Here is a 22,709-nt window from a genome sequence, read left to right on the forward strand (position 1 = left end):
ATCAGCAAGTCTGGGCAGTCAAACAGAATATAAGGCATGGTTTCCTCTTCTTCTCTGCAGCGGGGGCACCGTGAATCAAAATTTAGCTATAGCCGTGAGAAATATGAGCCAACAGGACAGTGGCCTGTCTGTCGCGTAGTTTAGACAAGTGTCTTTTGCTTTGTCTCAACTCTGTTTTTTTTCCTCTACTCGTATTACTTGTACGGGGCGAGAGTGCCTTGTATTTTTGTTTTGAATTGTTTTTGCTACGTCACTAAGTCCGATGACATTTATTGGTCATTCGTTGTCCTGAGACAGTTCACCCTCTGAATTTGGTTGAAACGCACGGTGTGTTAGTCCGTAAAAGATTATTAGTCTGTACTAGTTTCTTGGACTTATATTATTCAGTAGGATTTTCGGACTCCTATTTTAGGGTGAGTTACTTCATTGTTATATCTCTTATTGTATGTTATATAAGGTTGTCGCTGTTTCTAGTTTTGGAATAGAGGTTGAATTGTGTGTTTATTTCGTATATAGGGTGCCAGTGTTGGGGTTGTATGTACTGAGCTCGATTCTATGCCAGTGGGGGCGTCGCTTGTCGTCTCCGAAATATATTGTACTTTAACTTTTTTAAAAAGCCATCTGGAGGGGTTTTAAACTTTAAAAAAAGCCATCTGGAGGAGGGGGGTTTAAATTCAAACCCCCCCCCCCCATTGGCTAGGCTACGCTCAAAGAATTTTAGTATGTAATTTGCTTTTTTTTTAATTTGAAGAGGGTTTTTTTTAGCATCAAGCCCCTCTGAAGAGGGGTTTAAACGCTCATATCATTTTGAGTACGTAATTCGCTTTTTTTTTGTTTTATTGAAAAGGTATTTTTTCGCTTCAAATCCCGCTGGTGGGGTGTTTGAACTAAAAACCCCTTTGGCTATGCTCATAGATTTTAAAGTGTGTAATTTTTTTTTAAATATTGAAGAGGTATTATTTTTAGCTTCAAGCCCCGCTGAAGGGGGGTTTAAACTCATAACACCTTTGGCTACGCTCATAGAATTTTGAGTTTGTAATTTGCTTTTTTGATATTGAAGAGGGGGTTTATCGTAAATTTGGAGGCGTTTTAAAATCAAAATCTTCCTTAGCTGTGTTCTTGGAATTTGGGGATAGTCGCTTGCATTTTTAGTTTGTTTTGTTTTATGGAAGAGGGGGATTTAACTGCAAAACCCCCAGGTTTTAAAATCAAAGTCTTTCTTAACTGAGCTCTTGGAATTTGGGGATTGTCGCTTGCATTTTTGTTTGTTTTGTTTTATAAAGAGGGGGATTTAACTGCAAAAGCGTCCCGAGACATGACGTTAAACTGCGCTCCTCTTTCCTTAGCACTTTTGGAGCTCAAAAGTGCCCTACTTCTTTTCTATCATTGTGTCTGCCTCCTCTTTTCCTAAGTCTGCCTTCATTGATCATCACTTTGTCTCCTTATCTTTAAAATCTCACTACGTCCTAGACCAGTCCATTTGCCGTGGACTGCGACGGGTAAGGGTGGATAAAGAGATCCTGGTGTTTGAGAGGTGGCTATCTGAGGATAAACCACCACAACACAATACTTTGGCTCCAAGTTCCCCTAGACCTGAGGCCCAGATGGCCCGCTCTGGGTCAACCGGCTGGTCATGCCGAGCTACCAGCATAGGTCGAAGAGGGCTGGAGGGTCAATCAGGAAGCTGCTGTATCGGACACATGTCCGATGCAGCAGCTGACTGAGTATAGCACCTGTGTAGCCCTGGCGGGCTCATTCTGGACATCCGAATGGCCCGTCCCCTTGTTGGACTCGATGGCGGGTGGGGAGCACAGGTGCCGAACTAACAAGAATATATATGGATAAAAAAACACCCCAATAAACTACTTGCCCCAGATTTATGTCTGGGCAAGAGACGCCGTATTGAGACAAAAAAGGAGGAGGCCACAAAAAGCTGTACTACCTGGCCATCATTTTTGGTGGTCAGGTGCACAAAGGAGGGGAAAAGCCTGAGCCCTTTTCTTATCTCTAAGGGACTCAAGTCAGTAGTGGGAGAGCCCAAGAGTGTGTCTAAGCTACATAAGTCAATGGAACTTCTTGTAAAAGTAGATAGCAAGATACACTCTGATGGGCTTCTAAGATGCATAAGACTCTGTGATCTCCAAGTGGAAGTCATGCCACACAAGAGTCTGAACGCCAGCAGAGGTGTAATCAGCTCTAGGGACCTACTTGAATGTTCCGAGAAGGATACCTACGAGTTCCAGTGAGGCCCTACATACCTAACCCCATGAGGTGCTTCAAGTGCCAGGGTTATGGACACGGCGCGGCAGTCTGCAAGAGGAACACTGTGTGTTCCAGATGTGCTGGAGAGGGTCATGAGGACAAGGGCTGCACAGCCCAGTTCAAATGCCCAAACTGTCACGCTGGCCACTCAGCCTACTCCAAGGACTGCCCTGTGTGGAAACAGGAGGTTGCCGTGCAGGAGTACAAGGCAAGAATTGGATGTACCTTCAGCCAGGCGAAATCGGCTGTATTGGCCCTACCCAAGGGCCGATTCGGCTTGACAAAGACCTACGCCCAGGCTGATGCTAAGATAGGAAGATCCATAGCCACACAGACGGACACATTGACCCCACCACCCCCTCCTCCTCCTCCATCTCAGAAGAAAACACTGCCAAAGAACACACCTCCGAAGAAACAAGAAAGCCCTGTTGTCATGCTAAAGAACATGTTCTCTGTGCTCGCTAATGAGAGCATGGAGACAGAACAGCATGTCAAAACCAACACTCCGGGAGAACCAGGAGACATCATGTCTGACACAGGTTCTCCTCAGAGAACCCAGCCAGACACCCCAACCTCTACCGAATTAGAGGTTGACCAACTCCCTAAGGGGAGAAATCAAAGCGGAAAGGATGCCCGAGGTGAGAGAGGAGGAAATAACCTCCGCTCTAACCAGAGGGATCTCCCCTCTCCAGAGAGAAAGACTTCCCCCAAAAGGGGGTTGTCCTCCTCTCCATCCAAACCCAAGAATAAAAATACCAAGGTAACTGGAATAAAGGGAAACCCCTCCGGGGGCCTCCCAAGGCCAAATAGCTCCAAGTAGGTCATCTAGAATAAGCCATGGATTCCAGAATTGTACAGTGGAATTGTAGAGGCATCAAGGCCAATTATGAGGAAATGCAGCTACTGATGGACTCTGAGACTCCTGTTGCTGTCTGCATACAGGAAACATTTCTGAAAGATAGCATCAGTTTCCGAAGCCACAGTGCTTACAGCAAGAATGTTGAGGATGCAGAGAGAGCATCAGGTGGAGTCTGTGTCCTTGTGAAGGACAGCATCCCCCATGAGAGGGTAGAACTACAGACCACACTACAGGCCGTAGCAGCTAGGATAACCCTTCACAAGGTTATCACTTGCTGCAGCCTGTATCTACCACCAGGCGCTCCATTAAACCCAACAGACATGGAGGACCTATTGAAACAACTCCCCCAGCCTTATATAATCCTTGGGGATTTCAATGCCCATAACACCATGTGGGGATCCAACAATACTCACACAAGAGGCCGTATGCTGGAGGATATCTTCCTCCAACAGGATTTATGCATACTTAATGATGCATCACCGACCTACTTGCACCCAGGAATTGGATCTCTCACATGCATTGATCTCACCGTATGCGTCCCTGGACTTCTGGACGACTTTAAATGGTCAGTTAGTAATGATCTACGGGGAAGTGATCGCTTCCCAATCATCATTACTAACAATCTCCCCTCATTGGGACAACCTCAGCGGTGGAAACTGAATAAGGCCGATTGGGAACAATTCCAAAAAAGATGCTCCGATGATATCACAGAAAAAATTGTCGATGAACAGAACCCAGCTGATACCTTTGCTAGCAAGCTACTTAGCATAGCCAGGAAAGTTGTCCTCCTAACCTCCGCAAATCCAAAACGGCCTAGCAAACCATGGTTTGATACAGCTTGCAAAAGTGCTATTGGCGATAGGAAAAAACGACTGGCTGCATTTATAAAGAATCCTTCCCAGGAAAACCAAAGGTTTTCAGGATAGCCAGAGCAAAGGCTAGACAAACCATACGGTCAGCCAAAAGGAATTCCTGGAGAAGTTTTGTCGGCAGTCTGGATGCCAAAACGTCTGCTAGAGCGGTTTGGAAGGCAGTAAGGCAAATCAAAGGGAATGAATCAAATGCAATAGGGCATTTGAAAAACCAAGGACGAATTGTCACGTCCCCCAGAGAAATAGCTGACTGCCTTGCATCCTCAATAGCAGAAAAGTCATCCACTGCACACTATACGCCAGAGTTCCAAAAAGTCAAAACCAGGGAGGAAAGACACCCCATTGATTTCAGGTCAGAGAACAATGAAGACTACAACAAACCGTTCTCGTTTGAGGAACTGAGGGAATCGCTGGACAAGTCACATGACACAGCGCCTGGAGAAGATGAAATCCATTAATAGTTCCTCAAGCACCTTCCCGAACCCTCATTGGCAGTCCTGCTAGGGATCTATAACTGCGTGTGGCAAACAAGCGCTTTCCCAAACAGCTGGAGGAAAGCCACAGTTAAACCGATACCTAAACCGGGAAGAGACGGCTCTGACCCAGCTAACTATCGACCAATAGCACTAACAAGCTACATCTGCAAAACCATGGAAAGAATGATTAACAGTCGGCTGGTCTGGTACCTGGAGAGGAATAAAGGGATCTCCAACTACCAGTGCGGATTCCGGCAAGGGGGGGGGGACAACTGACCACCTGGTAAGGCTGGAAGCTTATATTAGAAATGCATTACTCAGAAGAGAACATCTAGTAGCTGCGTTCTTCGATATAGAAAAGGCCTATGACACAACCTGGAAACATGGCATTCTACGTGACCTGGAGCTTATGGGGCTTAAGGGACACCTTCCCCGTTTTGTGGGGGAATTCCCGAATGACCGAAAATTTCAGGTTCGAGTGGGCAACTCCGCCTCTAACACTCATGACCAGGAAATGGGTGTACCCCAGGTTAGCATTCTGTCAGTCAGCCTGTTCAACATTAAAATAAATAGCATCATAAATGCTCTGTCCCTTGACATAGCGTGCTCTTTGTTGATGACTTTGTCATTTTTACTTATGGGAAAAACATGAACACCTTAGAAAGAAAATTACAGTTAAGTTTAAACAAAATTCAAAATTGGGCAAACGATAATGGTTTAAAATTTTCGGACTCCAAAACAGTTAGTATGCATTTTTGTAATTTAAGGGGACTCCACCCAGACCCTGAACTATTTATACACAAAAAAAAGATCCCTGTCGTGAAAACTACAAAAGTCCACTTTAGGGAACTGCAGGAGAGCTACGGAGATTGTGGCACCATCTACACAGACGGATCCAAAATGGATGGAAAGGTCGCGTGTGTCTGCTTTTTTTGGAACAAAACAATCTCCCGTAGACTCCCCGATGGCTGCTCCATCTTTACGGCCGAATTGCATGCAAAATCGCTTGCACTTATGGCAGTTGAAGCATAAGAAAGGAGGAAATTTATAATCTGCTCCGACTCCAAATCTGCATTGCAAGCTTTGGGGAGGATGAAGACTGACATCTCATTGGTACATAAGAACCTGAAGCTGTTGGACCAAATAACAGCCGACCATAGGGATGTCACCTTCATCTGGGTCCCCTCCCATGTTGGCATTTAGGGAAACGAAAGCCGCAGACAGAGAAGCAAAGAGAGCCCTAAATCATGCGGTGTCAGGAACCCAAATTCCCTTCTCGGACCTGAGACAAAGTATTGCCTCTGCCACCTATCGAGAGTGGCAGAACCGATGGGAGGCTGAGACTCACAATAAACTCAGGCAGATTGTGGCGGATGTCAGGTGGCGGCCCACATCTAAGGGTCTGACAAGGCGTGGTAGCACGACCATGTCCAGACTTAGGATTGGCCACACCTACATCACGCACTCTTTTGTGCTGAAGAGAGACGAGCCCCCACTTTGTGAGTACTGTGACTCTCGCCTCACCGTGGAACATATCTTCGTTGATTGCCCCAGATACCAGGATGTCAGGGAGAAATATTTTAGAGCCACTAACTTAAAAACACTATTCGATAATGTCGACCCTGGGAAGGTACTGGGCTTTATCCGGGAAGTGGGGTTGTCTACGAAGATCTGATTTATGAATTTGTGAACATGTACTATTTACATTAGATTTTTTACCAAATTATTAAATTTTTACTACCTTTACTATTTTAACTGTGAATAGACCTTGATTTTAATGATTTAACTGTATAGAATTTAGCCCTTGTTATGTAGAGAGAGAGAGAGAGAGAGTAGTCCTTAAGGGAATGCAGGCACGACATGGCCTAAAATTGTGCAGATGTGCCTAAAACCAACACCAAACCTTTAAGTGCAAAAACCCCTGGTAGGGGATTTTAAACTCAAACCCCCCTGGTAGAGTTTTTTTTAACTTAAAGCCCCCAGGTAGGGGGTTTTAAACTCAAAACCCCCTGTTAGGGAGTTTTAAACTCAAAACCCCCTGGTAGGGGTTTTAAACTTAAACACCCTTGGCTGCGCTGAGGGGGATCCTGGCTACGCCCATGATTAGTGTATATCAAGGTAAAAAATGACGAGCCCATATTCATGAAAGGACAAATGAAAATAATGTGAAAGATGGCCGTCAGAATATAAGTTATTAGTGGCAAGATCAAAAGTATTCTAATCGTTCTCATCACTCAAAAGATTCCCACTACTTCCACCTCACCTTGGCCTTTGATCATTACTTATGCAATATGCGCAGGATAATACTGACATCCCTACATCAAATAAATACAAACCCCGCATTACAATATATCTACTTATTTACATATATTATTAGATTTCTCGATAAGAATGAAGAAAGAAGAGGGAACAATATAATACTGTCAAAAATATCATCAAACATTCTAAATAAAAATATGAAATGAGTCCTTAAATAAACGGCCTATCACTACAATTACACAGTAACTAAGAAAAAAGTATTTCATTGGGGATGAAGTGACCGGGGATGAAATGACCGGTCACCAAAAGGGCTGGGCAGGGCCAATAGGCAAGTAAACCACTGGAGGATCCAGGGTTGGGGAGGTAGGGAATGATCGTCCCCATCGAAAACACAATTAGTTTACGTATTATGTTAATAATTGTAAAAGATACATGTGTAATAAGCTGTATTTAAAGTATTTCTAAATACCTTGATAATTCTAGATGCGTGAGTCCCTTGTAAGATGTATTACATTTGCGAGTCCGCATGCAATCCGCCACAAAACAGTATACGATTCATAGGCGTAGCCAGGGGGTTGGGATTACCCCCCCCCCAGGGGGGAGGGGGTTTCGGAATTAAGTGCCTGATTTTTTGCTTGATTTTGTTTTTTTAGATGAGATTTTAATACTAAACCATCACTTGTCCCAGCACAGCCTAGGGGGGGGGGGGTATTTTAAAACCCCCTACCAGGGGGCTTTGCAGTTAAATCTCCCTCTTCTATAAAAAAATACAAAAAAAATGCAAACGATAATCCCCAAATTCCAAGAACACAGCTAAGGAAGATTTTGATTTTAAAACCCCCTCCAAATTTACGATAAACCCCCTCTTCAATATCAAAAAAGCATAGATGATATATTTTTATAATGTCATTAAATTCTATTTTATTTAATGTGTTTTTGTCATGAAAATAAATATATATATATATATCTGTGTGAAATATTGTTAGTTTAATAGTTTTAACAATTATTATTTGTTGGATAAGAAGATGAAATGACCGGGGATGAAGTGAACAAAGATGAATTGGGGATGAAGTGACCGGGAACCGTTGGTCGAGAGGGGCGATTATCCCCATACTTGCGTATTGGCCCTACCCAGCCCTTTTTTAAATTTTAGTTACCAAGATTATGTCAATCATTCCGTCTGTCTGGTCAAAATGTTTTACACATTATATTTCTCACTTTCTATTCTCGGATTAAGTTTAAACTTTCCAAAATTATTAATTGTCAGTGACAACACATCATGGGCCTAGCCAGGATTTTTTTAACGGAAATTTTTTTTTTTTTTTTTTTGAGGGAAATCCCCCCCCCCCCCCGCTTTTTCTTTTTTTTTTGTGGGGGGAGGGGATTCTCCCCCCTCCCGCCATATATATATATATATATATATATATATATATATATATATATATATATATATATATATATATATATATATATATATATATTTATTTATTTATTTATTTATTTATTTATTAGTGTGTGTATGTATGTACATAATTAATCTTTATTACATTCTGACCCTTCAATCGTTCGAAAGTTTATTGTACCTTGTACCTTAGAATAGGTTCTTTCTGGAGTTAGACAAAAAACAACTGTAGATACCACGCGTTTGCCAGTAAGGGTACTGGGGGAGCGCAGTTAGCTATCCCAGCGGGATTCGGGGCGGAGCCTCGCCGCCAGGTACTATTTCCGGTAATTAAAGCAAAAAGAATGCATATTCTGAGGTATCTACAGTGCCAGTGGCGTAGCTAGGTTGGGGGGAGGAGGGGGAAGAATGTGAAAATCCCCTTCGGCCTCCACTAGAGGGGTCCCCCAAATGAGTGTCCGAAATTTTTTTAAATAAATTAAATATTACGTAACTGTCATGTAATCTTGCTTTTCACGTTGTTATATAAGTTAGTGACCCCGTTGTATGTATTCCACACAGAGTATTAACTTTTTCCTTACGGGGTTATTCTCAATTTCAAGGAGTAACTTCCATAGCGCTGACTAGTGCTTTGTTACTCTCAGGAAGTAACTTGATATATAGGGTAGTTTTTTTCATTATCCTTATCATTTAAGAAGAAACCTGATAAGAGCGCTGAAAACAAAGGTGACCATGAATGTGTCGAAGAAAAGTATCACTATTCAGATGATTCATACAAAGATAAAGCAGTCTAAGAAGTGAAAATGTCTCTTGATGAGAGAAGTAGTGCTGAAGCAACAACAGGGGAATGCCCTTTTACCACAGTCAGAGAAAAAACTAAAGCAGGGGTCGCTGTGGGTCGCGAACCCTTTGGGGGTCGAATGACGATTTGCCAGGGGTCGCCTAAGGCCATCAAAAATATGGATTTTTTTGTCTATTCTAACCATAGACTATATATTACATGGACTGCCAACTCTACGCACTAAGCCTATATTTTTCAATAAACAAGTCCCGTTCACAGAGGCGTCCTTGGTTGCATGGTAAATTGACTTCCGGTAGATTTTTTTTACTATGTAAAGAAACCATTCCCGAAGATTTTTACCACCACTTTTACAGCAAATCATGAATGGAAACTGAATTGTTATAGAAGATGTTACAGAGGTAAGTGTGCACAAATCAATTTCTGACTTTGATCTATAACTGTAAAGCTTTATAACTGATTTTCTTAGCCAATATAGACTAATTAGCCAAGCCTAAATTTCGTGTATTTTCTTGTTTACGACATTGATTGAACTGAGGTTCTTGTGAGAGCATAGCCTTACCAAATAGTAAGACTTATTTAGAAGGATAACCCGGTACATTTAGATCTAGATCTATATGCTCTTACTTTAATAGGCTAAAATGACCTTTCGTTTATAAGTTTTAAAAAAAGTGCTATATTATGTGTAGGCCTAAAGTAGGCTAAAGGTAATAAGTCTAGATGTAAAGTTTTCTCAGAGTTGAAAAATGTAAGAAAAGTATATTTGGCCTATATATGGTGTCGATGATAAAATAGAAAAAGTACATTCTGTGATGTTTTATGGCAAGTTATTATAACACAGTGCAGGACAGGCCACTGTCCTGTTGTCTCATGTTTCTCACGGCTATGGCCAAATTTCGAATCCCGGTGCCCCCGTGACTCATATTCTGTTTGACTGCCCCAGACTTGCTGATCTCCGTCTCAGAGAAACCTAAAATTCTCGATCTGTATGGTGACATGTATGCACTACGCAAGAGAGCAGGGCTTTTGCAAGAGAAAATTTGAGCCTCTCAAGCCCTCACTCAAATGGAGTTTGATGATGGTGACTTTTTATGCCCTTTTTTCTGTCTTGGTGAGAGTTATTGTAAGACTGAACTATTGACCTGCAGCTGTCGAAGTATTGACTGACCTTTGTAATCATTACTGCGAACGGTAGTGAGAGCCGCATCGTCGTCAAACATCAGTTCCCTTCTCGTTTTGGTCAAGCCAGTTTAAGAAGCCTTCCATCCAATCTACTGTGGATATATACTCCATCTTCCAAGGCGCTATAAGAGTACAGACGAAACAATTCCGAATAATGTTGATGGCCAAAACCCATCCTTGTTTTACCCTGCTCTTGATAGATAATACCGGTACCTAAAAGTCTTAGAGTAAAAACTGTCAAACTTTACAGTTCCTATCATGTGAGGCTGACAGTAGTTTCAATAGCTTATTTGGACAGACAATTTTCACTAGTAAAAACCACTTCTGTTTAGTGTGAGCATATTGCTAAATGAAGTTCATATTTCTATTACTTTCTACTCAAGTCACCCAAGAGAAATTTTATTTAAAGCAAAAACTTTTTATAATGCATTTTTTTTTTACTAAAGGAGCATACTACTTCCAAAAACCTGATTTGATTGTCACTAACTTTCAAATTGAAGGGGATCTACTACAAGTGAGATTTTTTTTTACTTTCTCCAATAACATTGTGTTATCAATACATGTATCACTTTAAATTACTTGAAATTGTGAAATAATAGTGTCACTGCCTGGTTTTGGTTGTAGGCTTGATGACGCGAATGTCTCCGAGTGTTGTAGATATTGCTGTAATGATTCTCTAATTAAATACTTTCTCATACGCACTAGATTTGCAGGTGCGTGAGAACACTAACGTACTGAACTCTCCAAGCACAAACGTTCCGAAATATTAATGAACGCTCTTGTAGCAGACAAGAATTTTATTACACATAAAATATAGTTCACAAAAGATATTGGCGATTTCAGCCATCACAAAGTATAGTACAATAAATACTGGCTGCTCATGCCATGCAGACAAAGCAATCACATTAATAAAATATTCACATATAAGTCCGAAGAAATCTTCTAAGTTAACACATGCTCAAGCTTGTCACCGTACATGTTACAGACAGAGAAAATTATATTACATCCACTCTCTGCTGGAGTTCTTCCCTAACTGGTTAACATTGACCCTTATTTTTGAGTCCGCTAGACTTAATCTCGTGCTTACCAGCACGGAATATTACAATAGGTGACTGAGTGTCACTTCATGTCACAGAGGTTCTAAAACTGGACTGTGACAAATAGGTAAAAAATCTCCTTACATACATGTTATATTTAATCCTATGCATAAAATTTATTTACATAAAAAAAAATCATTAAAGCAGGCCTAATTGTAGAGAAAAAATTATTTCTTGTGATTGCATTGAAATCAGCTTTAAAGATGCTGTCCATTGTTGTGACATAAAGTAGTCTTACATTTTTTATTAGCAAATATATATATATTTATAACATGTCTAAACTAGTTTGATTTTCTTTTCTTTGTTTCTCAGCTGCTCATGAATTTTGAGATTTTACATCTAATAGAGGAACAAATTTTATCTGCTTCCACTTAGACAAACAGCATGGAAATGTGCTATTGTAATGAGTAGAAGATATTTGTCATTTAGAATATCATGTGTCATTGACTTATGAAAACAAAATGCAACAGCTAATTATCAGTCCACACATTTCAAGATGAGGAAAAGAACAGTATAAGCTACATTCATTGGTGCATTATTTATACCAAAATGTATAGTCAACCCAGTCATCACTCCATTTTTTTATGAAGCCAGTTACAGTTACAATGAAGGGATGACATTTCAGATAATATTGTTTGTTTTATGAAATGAGAATAGGCCTACATCAGAAATTGAAATGGTCATCTTCAGTATTTAATGTTTCATCCAAAAATTATAATTATATTAATACATATTTGATGTACAAACAAATAAAAACCATTCAAACTTTTTTTTTGTGAAGTATAGATAATTAAACTTGTAAGTGTCAGAACAATACTACATCGACATTAACTTATTATTATAGACTTTTTACAGGAATGTATCTTAAGCTTGACTGAAAGAGAAAGTTGCTATAATTTAAATAATAAAATTTAATAGTCTGAACATGTAACTAAAAATTGAATAATGCTAACATTTATTGACAAGTGAATATTGGTAATGATGTGCTTTCTATTTTAATAAGTCAATAATATTAGTAAGAACAATATTATCTTCACTTTCTTAATATTATAAACACAATATTTCCTGAAAAGATTTTTTTTTAATTATAGAAATAATGCTCAAGTCTTCAGAAATGGTAGTTTTCAGAATCATCAAATCAAGGACAACATAGTATTCATGAACTTCCAGCTATCAGCAAGCTCCTACTAGGTATTATGGAGCACATTCTCCTTCAACTCAGAGGATCACAGGCACTGGACAAATTCTAGTACTGTTGATGGAATAGAAACAACATACATTAAATTCATAACGTCACCAATTCAATCTTAGTTTCATATAGTACCAAACTTCCATATGTTCAAGTCCTTTACAGATAAAATCAATTCTGAAAACATCTAACAAAATAGTTCCTTAAAAAGTATATTAGGAGTATAGTAAAGTATATCAGAGGTTTTACATAAAAAATGCTATGGGAACATATTATGAAACAAAAATATTACAGAAAAAAAAAGGAATAGTATAATAATAACAATATTTAATCTTTGACATTATATTCAGTAATATTATGAAAACTTAATGAATCATTAAATGCACTTGAAAGTGAAGGGACAGATTAAAAAAAAAATTCAGGAAATTTTCTGCACAAGCATGCTGAGGTAACCCAAATAAAGAGAGTCATTGAATATTGTACTGAGTGTTTGAAACATAATTTTTTACTGCATACATTAAAATATGAACATATCTTTGCAAATTTAAAGGGAGAATTTGAAGACTGCTTTTATTCTTTTTGCACTAAGATAAAAGTATTAAATTTTAAGCTGCCCTTCTTACTGGAAGGAGGCCTGGTGGCTTAGCAGTAAAGCGCTTGGCTTCCGAACCGGGGACCAGAGTTCAATTCCTGGTGAGTCCACTTAGCTCTAATGGGTACCTGACATTAATTGGGGAAAGTAAAGGCAGTTGGTCATTGTGCTGGCCACATGACACCCTCGTTAACCGTAGGCAACAGAATGGTCAGAAACAGATGATCTTTACATCATCTGCCCTATCGATTACAAGGTCTGAAAGGGAAACTTTATTTTTTTTTTACTTACTGGAAGTTTCGTAGGAAGAGTTTCTGGCATAACAAGTTTTGTGGCATTCATCCTATTGATAAACTCTTAGGAATAAGAAAGCATCATTTCTTCTTGAAATATACATCTGCGGAAAAGAAAAAAACAATTGCTTTTAATGTGAGCAATAATAAAATTCTAATTAAATTTTAAATATCTCCAAAATATTTATAGTGACTTAGTTCAAAGAATTATGTAAAGACTTTCTTTAAGCATTTTCTCAACTCATCTGACATCCTTTTCCACCAAGATAACTGGTTAATCTGTACTTCTAATTGATAATTGTTGCATAATATATTTAATTCTTATGCAAGAAAGTATAATTTGAAGGAAAACACCTTAGATAACAAAAGAGTGGTATTGGCCTGCATGAGAAAATTATCACTTTAAAAATACCCTGCACAGGCTGGAGGGAATATAATATGTTTTATTTACAACATAACAACAATATTGTGTAAATATTCACCTATAAATTAGCTTTAAATAAAATAGCACATGGATTCTTACAATGGACCTCATTCACCAATCGTAAACAAACAACATTTAGTCACGTGATCTTATTGATAAAACAATGAAAAAAAACTGTCACGTGACAACCATCATGAATTAAACATGAGATCATAAATTATATAGAAGAGATAAAGCACCACGTGGCTAAATGTTGTTTGTTTACGATTGTTGAATGAGGTCTATTTAAATAGACTTACATAACGTTTAAAAATAAATTATTAATTACTTAAAAACTTACTGTTAAATGTATTTATACAGCTTCTGGCACTGTGTGCAAACTCTTTTGAAAACAATAAGAACATATTGTGGCAGTATCTGGGTAAATACTTGATTCCACACATTGAATGGTACCAATTAGAGCCCTTTGGGTACCTTTTAACATCCTTTGTGTACTTCTTTGGTAGTTAAGAGAAAAGTTAAGATCTAGATCTACAGTGAATAAATAGCACAATTTGGTACCTCCTGAAATGTTTGAGAATAATGAAAAAAGAAAATATTACCAATTAGAATGTCTAGTCCAATCTAGTACAGTTGTTTATATCTAGGCAAGATATGAGTTGTGATCAAAAGAGCTAGATCTAGTACATGAGTAGGGCCTATGTTAATGGGCAATGGCTGTAGACAGTAGTATTGCTCATCAGAAACATTAAGTCTGTAGTGTATAATCAGTGTATTACTGTATAGGAATAGATCCCGAGATTCTAGATATACAGATTCTAGATCTTATAAGTACTATAGTATAGGAGTCTAGGTCTATTATTATCATATAAAATATAGATATAAACTAGATATAGATTAGAGTCGTTAGTAAAGATAAAGAACGATCTGTGACACCGTGAGTCAAGCACTTCCATTCATGATTCACATGATGAAGCTAAGGCTAAGACAAAGTTTAAGTCTTAAGTTAACAAGACAGGAAGTCAGATTAATCATCATGACATGTTGATCATGCCATAGGATAGGTAATATGAAGCTGATCATCTAGACTTGAGATTTATCCTAGATCTAGTCTAGAGTCGACTAGAGCTAGATTCTATATAATAAGGGGCCTAAATAGATTCTAGATCTATATCTTGATTCTCTGGGTTTATCAGACACACAAAAGATGATGAATCTAGCAACTCGACGTTCATAATAATTTTAGTAATAATTTTGTTAAAAGAGTACAATAGGCATAGCCAGATTTTTATAAAAACAAATTATTATTTTACAAACTTAAAAATGGGCATTTACATAAATAGTGTTTAGTGTTCTATTATATATAGTAGTGTGTTGTGTGTAAGGTCGTATTTGTAGATAAAGTTTATAGCCATAGGTCACTACATCTGGGTGAAAGTCTACATGTTAATGTGTGCAATCACTTTCTATTGAGGTAGAGCCTAATGATTCTAAAATTGAATTGGGTGTTTTTTGGGATTCTAGTTAGTTAAAAAAAAACTTGAAGGCCGAAATTTTTATGCAGATTTTTCAGTTAGTCATACATACATCATTGATTTTTTTTTTATGGTTGATTTTCCATTACTATAGATAACAATGCACATTATCTTGAAATTTAAATCAAATTGAATAAAAAAAAATTTGTAGATCTGAACAAAAGTTGGTAAAGATGTAAGATTGTAGGCTTATTTACTCACTATATTGTTATTTTATTTAGACTGACTCATTCACAGACTTAACTTAGGCCTATATCACCCATTATATACAAAGTTAATAAATGACACTCTCAAAAATGTATTGACTCTTTCAGTAAATCGCTTATCACATTTAAAATATACATATTAAAAATAATATAATAATAATCAAATGTGATGAAAAAAAAAAGAAAAACAAATAATCCAAACTGGCAGCACCAATCAGCAGACAATTAATGTCATAAACAAGAATACACGAAATACAGGCTTGGCTAATTAGTCTATATTGGCTAAGGAAATCAGTTACAAAGCTTTATAGTCATAGATCTAAGTCACAAATTGATTTGTGCACACTTACCTCTGTAACATCGTATATGACAATTAAGTTTCCATATATGATTTGCTGTAAAAGCCGTGGTAAAAATCTTCGGGAATGGTTTCTTTATATAGTAAAAAAAATCTACCGGAAGTCAATTTACCATGCAACCAAGGACGCCTCGGTGAATGGAACTTATGCTAAGTTTCCTTAGTGTTGGCAGTCCATGTAATATATAGTCTATGATTCTAACACGTAAAACTTGACATTGTACAAAGTTTTTCCATTGAAATTAACAAGCTTATTTTTGCCATATGAGGACAAATAATGAAGATAAATCGATTAGAATGACTTACAAAATATTTTAATGTCGCATCATAATGACTTTTGACAGTTTGAATTAATGTAAATTAATGCATAATGTAATCTTACGTCCTGAGGTAATTTAAAAGCTATTTCGTTTTTAATAGATAATACTAAATCGTTGAGTAGTCCATGCTATTGAAGGTAACATTTTATTATGAAACAAACAATGAACATGGATCTCGTTCTAAAGAACGTAAAGAAAAAAAAATATAATGTCAATTATTTGTTTACGGTAGAATTTTACTTCAATAGTTGAAGCAGAAATACCAAAACCCCAATGTGTCATTTGTAAAGAAGTTCTACTACATCAATTTTTAAAACAAAAAACAACCTTTAATACCCAGAATTTTAGACGTAATATTGGTATAGAAATTATAGCGGTACATAAGACTAGTTTCTCTTTCGTAAACGTCTTAAAACGACAATTCCAGCACGTGATGTGAGAAAGTTGGTTCATTTTTAGATAAAATTTAATATCTCTTGGGAAAATATTAGTATGCACACCTGTTGCTCCCAGCCTGCTAGTATATTAGTCTGGATTTCAACGTTTGGTAAAGAATGAGTCACCGAAAGCCATGGGAACTCATCGACAAATATTAGTAATGAAAATACTGCCACAAGAATTACAAGAAGCAATGGATCAAAAGCAACGTGCCTCGATTTGATTTGTTGGAAAAAATCCGATCCTTCCAAATAAAACTTCAAGTTGAAAAACAAAATTGAACCTTACAAACAGTGAAAATGATAGTTTCTGTAAAATATATTTTTCGAATGCTTGCGGACAAAATATCATCATACTGTTATAACTCTGCCATGCGCACCGCCATCCAGGCGACTCACGCTCTGTCACAACCTCACTAAGTGGTCGACTCCCAGTTCGGCAAGGATTTCCTTCATTGAGACCCGATCTCTATAACTGACTCCTAAAATCCGTGTTAGCCATCTTTGTTGTGCCACATTTAGTCTTTTTTCAAATTCTGCAGATGCTATTCACTGCACTTTATTTATGAAGCCCAGCAACTAGTAGAAATGTGTAACCTCTCTTGGCTAAGCTCTTGGAATTTGGTGACTGTAGTTTGCTTTAGATTTTACATCAAACACCATCTGATGGGGGGTTTTAAACTAAAAAATCTTTTTTTATAAATATAAAACAAACTCAAAACCCCCTTAGCTACGCTCATAGAATTAGGATAATATTGAAGAGGGGTTTTCACCTTAAAACTATCTGTAGGGGGATTTTAAACTCAAAACCATCTGGAGGGGTTTTAAACTTAAAGCCATTTGCAGTATTATTCATTTTGTTTATTCGTATTTCACTATCCTGTTCAGATTAAACTTCGATAACTTTTTTGTTTGTCCTCAGAAAATGTTATATTTGGTGTTGAATTATAGGAGAATGCATGCTCTTTTTATACAGCACAAATTAATATTTATAAGTCTAAATAATCCATTTAGTTTAATGGGTTCAAATCAACGTTGGCATCATCAATTAGGAGAGCAAGAGTTAAACTCCTTTTGGCTACGCTCATAGAATTTTGAGTGAGTGTGACAGGTGGGGAAATGTGACGTGTGTTTGGCGCGTTTAATGTCTAGGGGATGATTATTTTTAAAGCTATCACACACCAACCTATCAGCATATGAATCGGGAGCAGACACGCAACGAGACAAAGCAATGAAAGATAGATACAAAAGTTAAAATAAAGAATATTTATTTACATAAATATACATATAAGAATAAAAAGGGTGAGGGTTTGCATCTATCTCTAAATAATACTAGCTTTAATCATCACTCTTGCACCTAATAAGAGAGTATGTCACTTTGTCCTCTGACTTAGCTGGTTTTCCTGTTGATGTCGCAGCTGGCTGTGTCCTGGCTTGAGGTTCTGCAGCTGGAGGTGGCGCTCTAGCGGATAGAGGGACGCCGGTGATATAGTTCTTGTGGAGTCTCAATCCCCAAAATCTAATATCTGTAGTGGGCACAGTAGGGCGGGTAGCCGGCTACCGTGGGCACAAGGTTACTGCGGGCAGAGCTGATCTGCCGTGGGCAGCGTAGTTGACAGGATATGTCCAGTGAGTTGCAGAGGGTTGGCGTAGCTATGACGTCTCACACAGATCTGAATCTATAGGGACGTCGCACCTAATAGCTTGACAGGTGGGCTGTCGAATATGCGGGCAATGCCGATAGTACCAAGTGGTGAAGTTGAGTAGATCTCAGTAGGCAAGTGCAGTGCTGAATAGCACTAAGCGCAAAGATAGTAGGTGATTCTTGATATCAAACAAATAGGCAGGTAAATAGATCGTTGATCCAATAAATAGATAGGCAAATAGGCAGGTCAGTGAGCTAGTGCAGTGCTGAATAGCACTAAGCACAAAGATAGTAGGTGATTCTTGATATCAAACAAATAGTTGATCCAATAAATAGGCAGACACCTGAGGGAGGCACCAGGTATTCCTCTAGGAGAAAGAATGTATGAAGTAGTCCAGACTCAATAGCTCAACGACAATGAGAAATAAGAGGGTCTGATTTGATTTGGATCTACTTTATATATGCCTGGAAAATGTGGGCGGGAACAGGAAATGTCCTAGGCCAAGAATTATCTTACAAGTAGGTGAATTAGACTTGAGATGGGAGTCGCACATTTGGAAGGTCAATGGGCGTGTTTGTCCTTTGTGGTCTCCTAGATCAAAGAGAGAAGTGGGAAAGGGAGGGGGGGAGCGACTTGCATCCCACACAAGGTGGTGTCCACTGCGACCGTCCTTCAGACATCCGGCGGGAAGACAAAAGAGATTGTGTGTCTACCTTTCCCCGATCAAGGGCAGATAAATGAAAGGACGCGCCTTAGCTATCTCCAAGGTGGTCAACTAAGTCTAGCCTGGAGCGGAAAAGGTGTGGCGGGTGAATAATTTAGGGGTAGGATGGGGAAATAATTAAAATAAAATAAATAAATAAGGAAAAATAATAATTAATGCTGTGATAAATTTGAGTGACTCTGACAGCGAGTTTTTGACTTGTCACAGTGAGTAATTTGCTTTTTTTTATATTGAAGAGGTGGTTTTTAGCTTTAAACTCCGCTGGAGGGGAGTTTTAAACACAAAACCCCTCTTGGCTACACTCATAGAATCTGGTGACTGATGTATGCTTTAGTCTTGAAGAGGAGGTTTTATTATAAAACAAATTTCGGAGAGGGTTTTAAAATCAAAATCCCCCTTGGCTATGCACTTGGAATTTGGGGATTTTCGTTTGCATTATTTTTTTGTTTGTGCCAATATAAAACCCAAAAGAAAAATCTTACCCAGGAACAAATGCAACCTAACACAACTACACCAAGCTGCATTAAACTTCCAACAAACATTCTTATCAGAAAAAGACATTAACCAACCAGTCGATGACCTGTGGAATTTCATAAAAAACTATCTTTAATTTCATAAAAACTATCTTAAAAACATTATAGAAAATCATATACCAACTAAATACACATCAAACAAAATAAATAAATGCTGGTTTAATAATAGATTAAAGAAGCTTTGTAAAAAGAAGGAAAACCTATTTAGAAAATTTAAAGAAATTAAGGCAGAAAGAGTTTATAAAAAGTACATAAAAATGAAACACCTAACCCAAAAAGTAAGCAGACAGCTGCAGAGTGAATACATAAATAATGTAATATCTATAGATAACAATAAAAAACCTATGGTCCTACATTAAGCCTAAGAAAATGAAAACAATAGGCATAGAGCCATTAAAAGGAGAAGACAACTTAAAACATAATGATAATGAAACTAAAGCTAACATCATAAACAAATACTTTGCATCAGCATTCTCAGCCCCAGGAGACAAAGAAATATTACTTAATTTGAACCAAATAGACAACATAGGAGATATAGAAGTACAAGAAAAGGGAATCCAAAAACGAGGAGAAAAGGAGAAAAATCTGACCCAGAAAACTACAGATCAGTATCACTTACCAGCATCACATGTAAAATCCTAGAACTCATAATATGTAGCACCATGGGCGTAGCCAGGGGGTTCAACCCCCCCCCCCGAAATCAAACCCCCCCCGAAGGGGGGATCGGAATTCAGTAATTGATTTTTTGCTTTGATTTTGTTTATTTCGGGTGACATTTTAATACTATACCATCACTTGCCCCAGCGCAGCCAAGGGGTTTTGAGTTTAAAACTCCCTACCAGGGGGTTTTAGTTTAAAACCCCTATCAGGGGATTTTGAGTTTAAAACCATACCTGGGGGTTTTGAGTTTAAAACCCCCTACCAGCGGGTTTTGAGTTTAAACCCCTACCAGGGTTTCTTTGCAGTTAAATTCCTCTCTTCTAATAACAAAACAAAAAAAAAAAAAAAAGAAAACGACTATCCCCAAATTCCAAGAGCACAGTTAAGGAAGATTTTGATTTATAACCCCCCTATTCAATATGAAAAAGCAAATTAAACACTCAAAATTCTATGAGCGTAGCCTAAGGATTTTGAGTTGAAACCCCCCCCCCTTTTCCTCTTCAGAAGGTTTTGAAGCTAAAAAAATACCTCTTCAATATAAAAAAAAAAAGCAAATTACGCACTCAAAATGTTATGAGCGTAGGTAAATGGGTTTCGACTCAGTTCTGAGTTTAAACCCCTTTTAGCGGGGTTTGAAGGTAAAAAATACCTCTTTAATATTAAAAACAAAGCAAATTATGCACTCAAAATTCTATGAGTGTAGGCAAAGGGGTTTTGAGTTCAAACTCCCCTCCAGTGGAGTTTGAAGCTAAAAAAATAACTCTTCAATATAAAAAACGCACTCAAAATGCTATGAGAGTTGCCAATAGGGGTTTTGAGTTTAAACCCCCTATCAGCGGGGTTTGATGCTAAAAAAATACCTCTTTATTATAAAAAAAAAAGCAAATTACACACAAAATTTATTTGAGCGTAGCCAAGCCAATTGGGGGTTTTGAGTTTAAATCCCTCTCCTACAGTTTGCTTTTCTTAAAAGTTTAAAACCCCTCCAGATGGTTTTGAGTTAAAAAAAAAAAATAATTCTAAAGCAAACTACAGTTACCAAATACTATGACCGTAGCTAAATGGGGTTTTGAATAATAAAAAGAAAACTCCAAGAGATTTTTTAGTTTAAATCTACAACAGATGATTTTGACCATAAAATTTCCCTTTTCGATATAAAATCTAAAGCAAACTACAGTCACAGAGAGGTTACACATTTCTACCAGTGGCGGGGCTACATTAATAAACGGCATTGAAAAGTCATCTGTCGAAATTGAAAAACACTAAATGTGGCTCAACAAAGATAGCTAAGATAGATTTAAGGAGTCAGTTATAGAGATCGGGTCTAAATCAAGGAAATCCTATGCCGAATTGGGAGTCGACCCCTTAGTAAGGTTGTGACAGAGCGTCGCATGAGGTTTGCGGGACGTGTTCTCCGACAAAATGAATTACGCATACTTAAGGGTTGCGATGACATCCTAGTACAACTTTGCGCAAGTAAGGCAGTAAGAATAGCATTTTAGGTTTTTGAAATAAAATTTTTAATAGCAGGAAAATTTACTGTAGATACCTCAGAACATTCATTTTGTTGGCTTTCAATACCAGTGTCACAGATGCAATTATAGATTTATTTCACATTTAAAAGCCTATGTGTAAATAGAAATATAAACCCTTGACTGAGCCTCAGGAATTACCCCACAAATCTAGACCCTTGACAGCACCTCAGGTTTTACCCAAGACGTAATTATGATGTTGCAAATCTATTGGTTGATTTGAAAATAAATAAAGACATTTTTTTAAAAGAGTTAGCGCCAGAGAATTGACGAGGGAAAAAGAAGGCCAGTCGATGAAAGAATGTCCTAGTAGATAGTCACGTTTCTAAGAGCTCTGATTTAAAGCCTTTGTAATGTTTTTTTGAGCTTGTTGATCTGTAACTTGTACATAAGCTGTACTTACGTTTTATATTTAAATAAAGTTCCAGAGTTGTGTTTTAACAAAGAATCTTTTATTGTGAATCCTAGATCGTCATTTATTCAACTATTTTAATTCAAGTGAAATCCCCGGCACCACAACACACGTTGTGACATCGTGTGTGTTGTGACAACCAGAAACAGTGCTTGGCTCCGAAAAAAAATCCCCCGAAAAATAGATAGAAAACCTTAAAACTATCTGAATTTTAAAATTTAATAGGCTCTCATTTTAAATTTGTTGAACATTCAAATAACGTAAGTAATTATAAACTATATGTATTACAGTTCAACAATCAAACGAAAAAAAAAAACAGGATCTTTTTAAAGGGGGTTGGGGTGGGGTGACACCCTAAGCTGACCGCAACGGGTGACACCCACCCTAGTGACGCCACTGAGTGCGGGGGCATTATTATAAATGCTGGCAGTCTTATAATGCAACGGGAGATCCGAAGAGGGTTGTGCTTTCGTAAAACTACATTTCTGACCCTGCGATTAAGGGGTAAAAAAGAGGGTTGGGAGGAAGGCTTTCTATTGTAGGAAGCCAACAAATTATTCGATGTTATTGTAACGCTAGCTGTTTCACTGAATAATAAAAACATTCAGGTCAAACAAATCCAGAAATGCGTTATGGTTAA

The 22,709-nt window shown here is 37.9% G+C and overlaps 1 long non-coding RNA gene across 1 annotated transcript; it reads left to right on the top strand.

Annotated features, from left to right (window-relative positions):
• The first annotated feature begins 9,244 nt into the window (after window positions 1–9,244).
• On the top strand, window positions 9,245–11,818 carry LOC129927411 (uncharacterized). The gene is made up of 3 exons (XR_008779021.1): window positions 9,245–9,330; window positions 10,558–10,625; window positions 11,521–11,818. It is a non-coding gene; the product is annotated as an uncharacterized LOC129927411 (long non-coding RNA).
• Window positions 11,819–22,709: the final 10,891 nt, after the last annotated feature.

Source organism: Biomphalaria glabrata, chromosome 7, assembly GCF_947242115.1.
Source record: "Biomphalaria glabrata chromosome 7, xgBioGlab47.1, whole genome shotgun sequence".
Lineage (NCBI taxonomy): Eukaryota > Metazoa > Mollusca > Gastropoda > Planorbidae > Biomphalaria > Biomphalaria glabrata.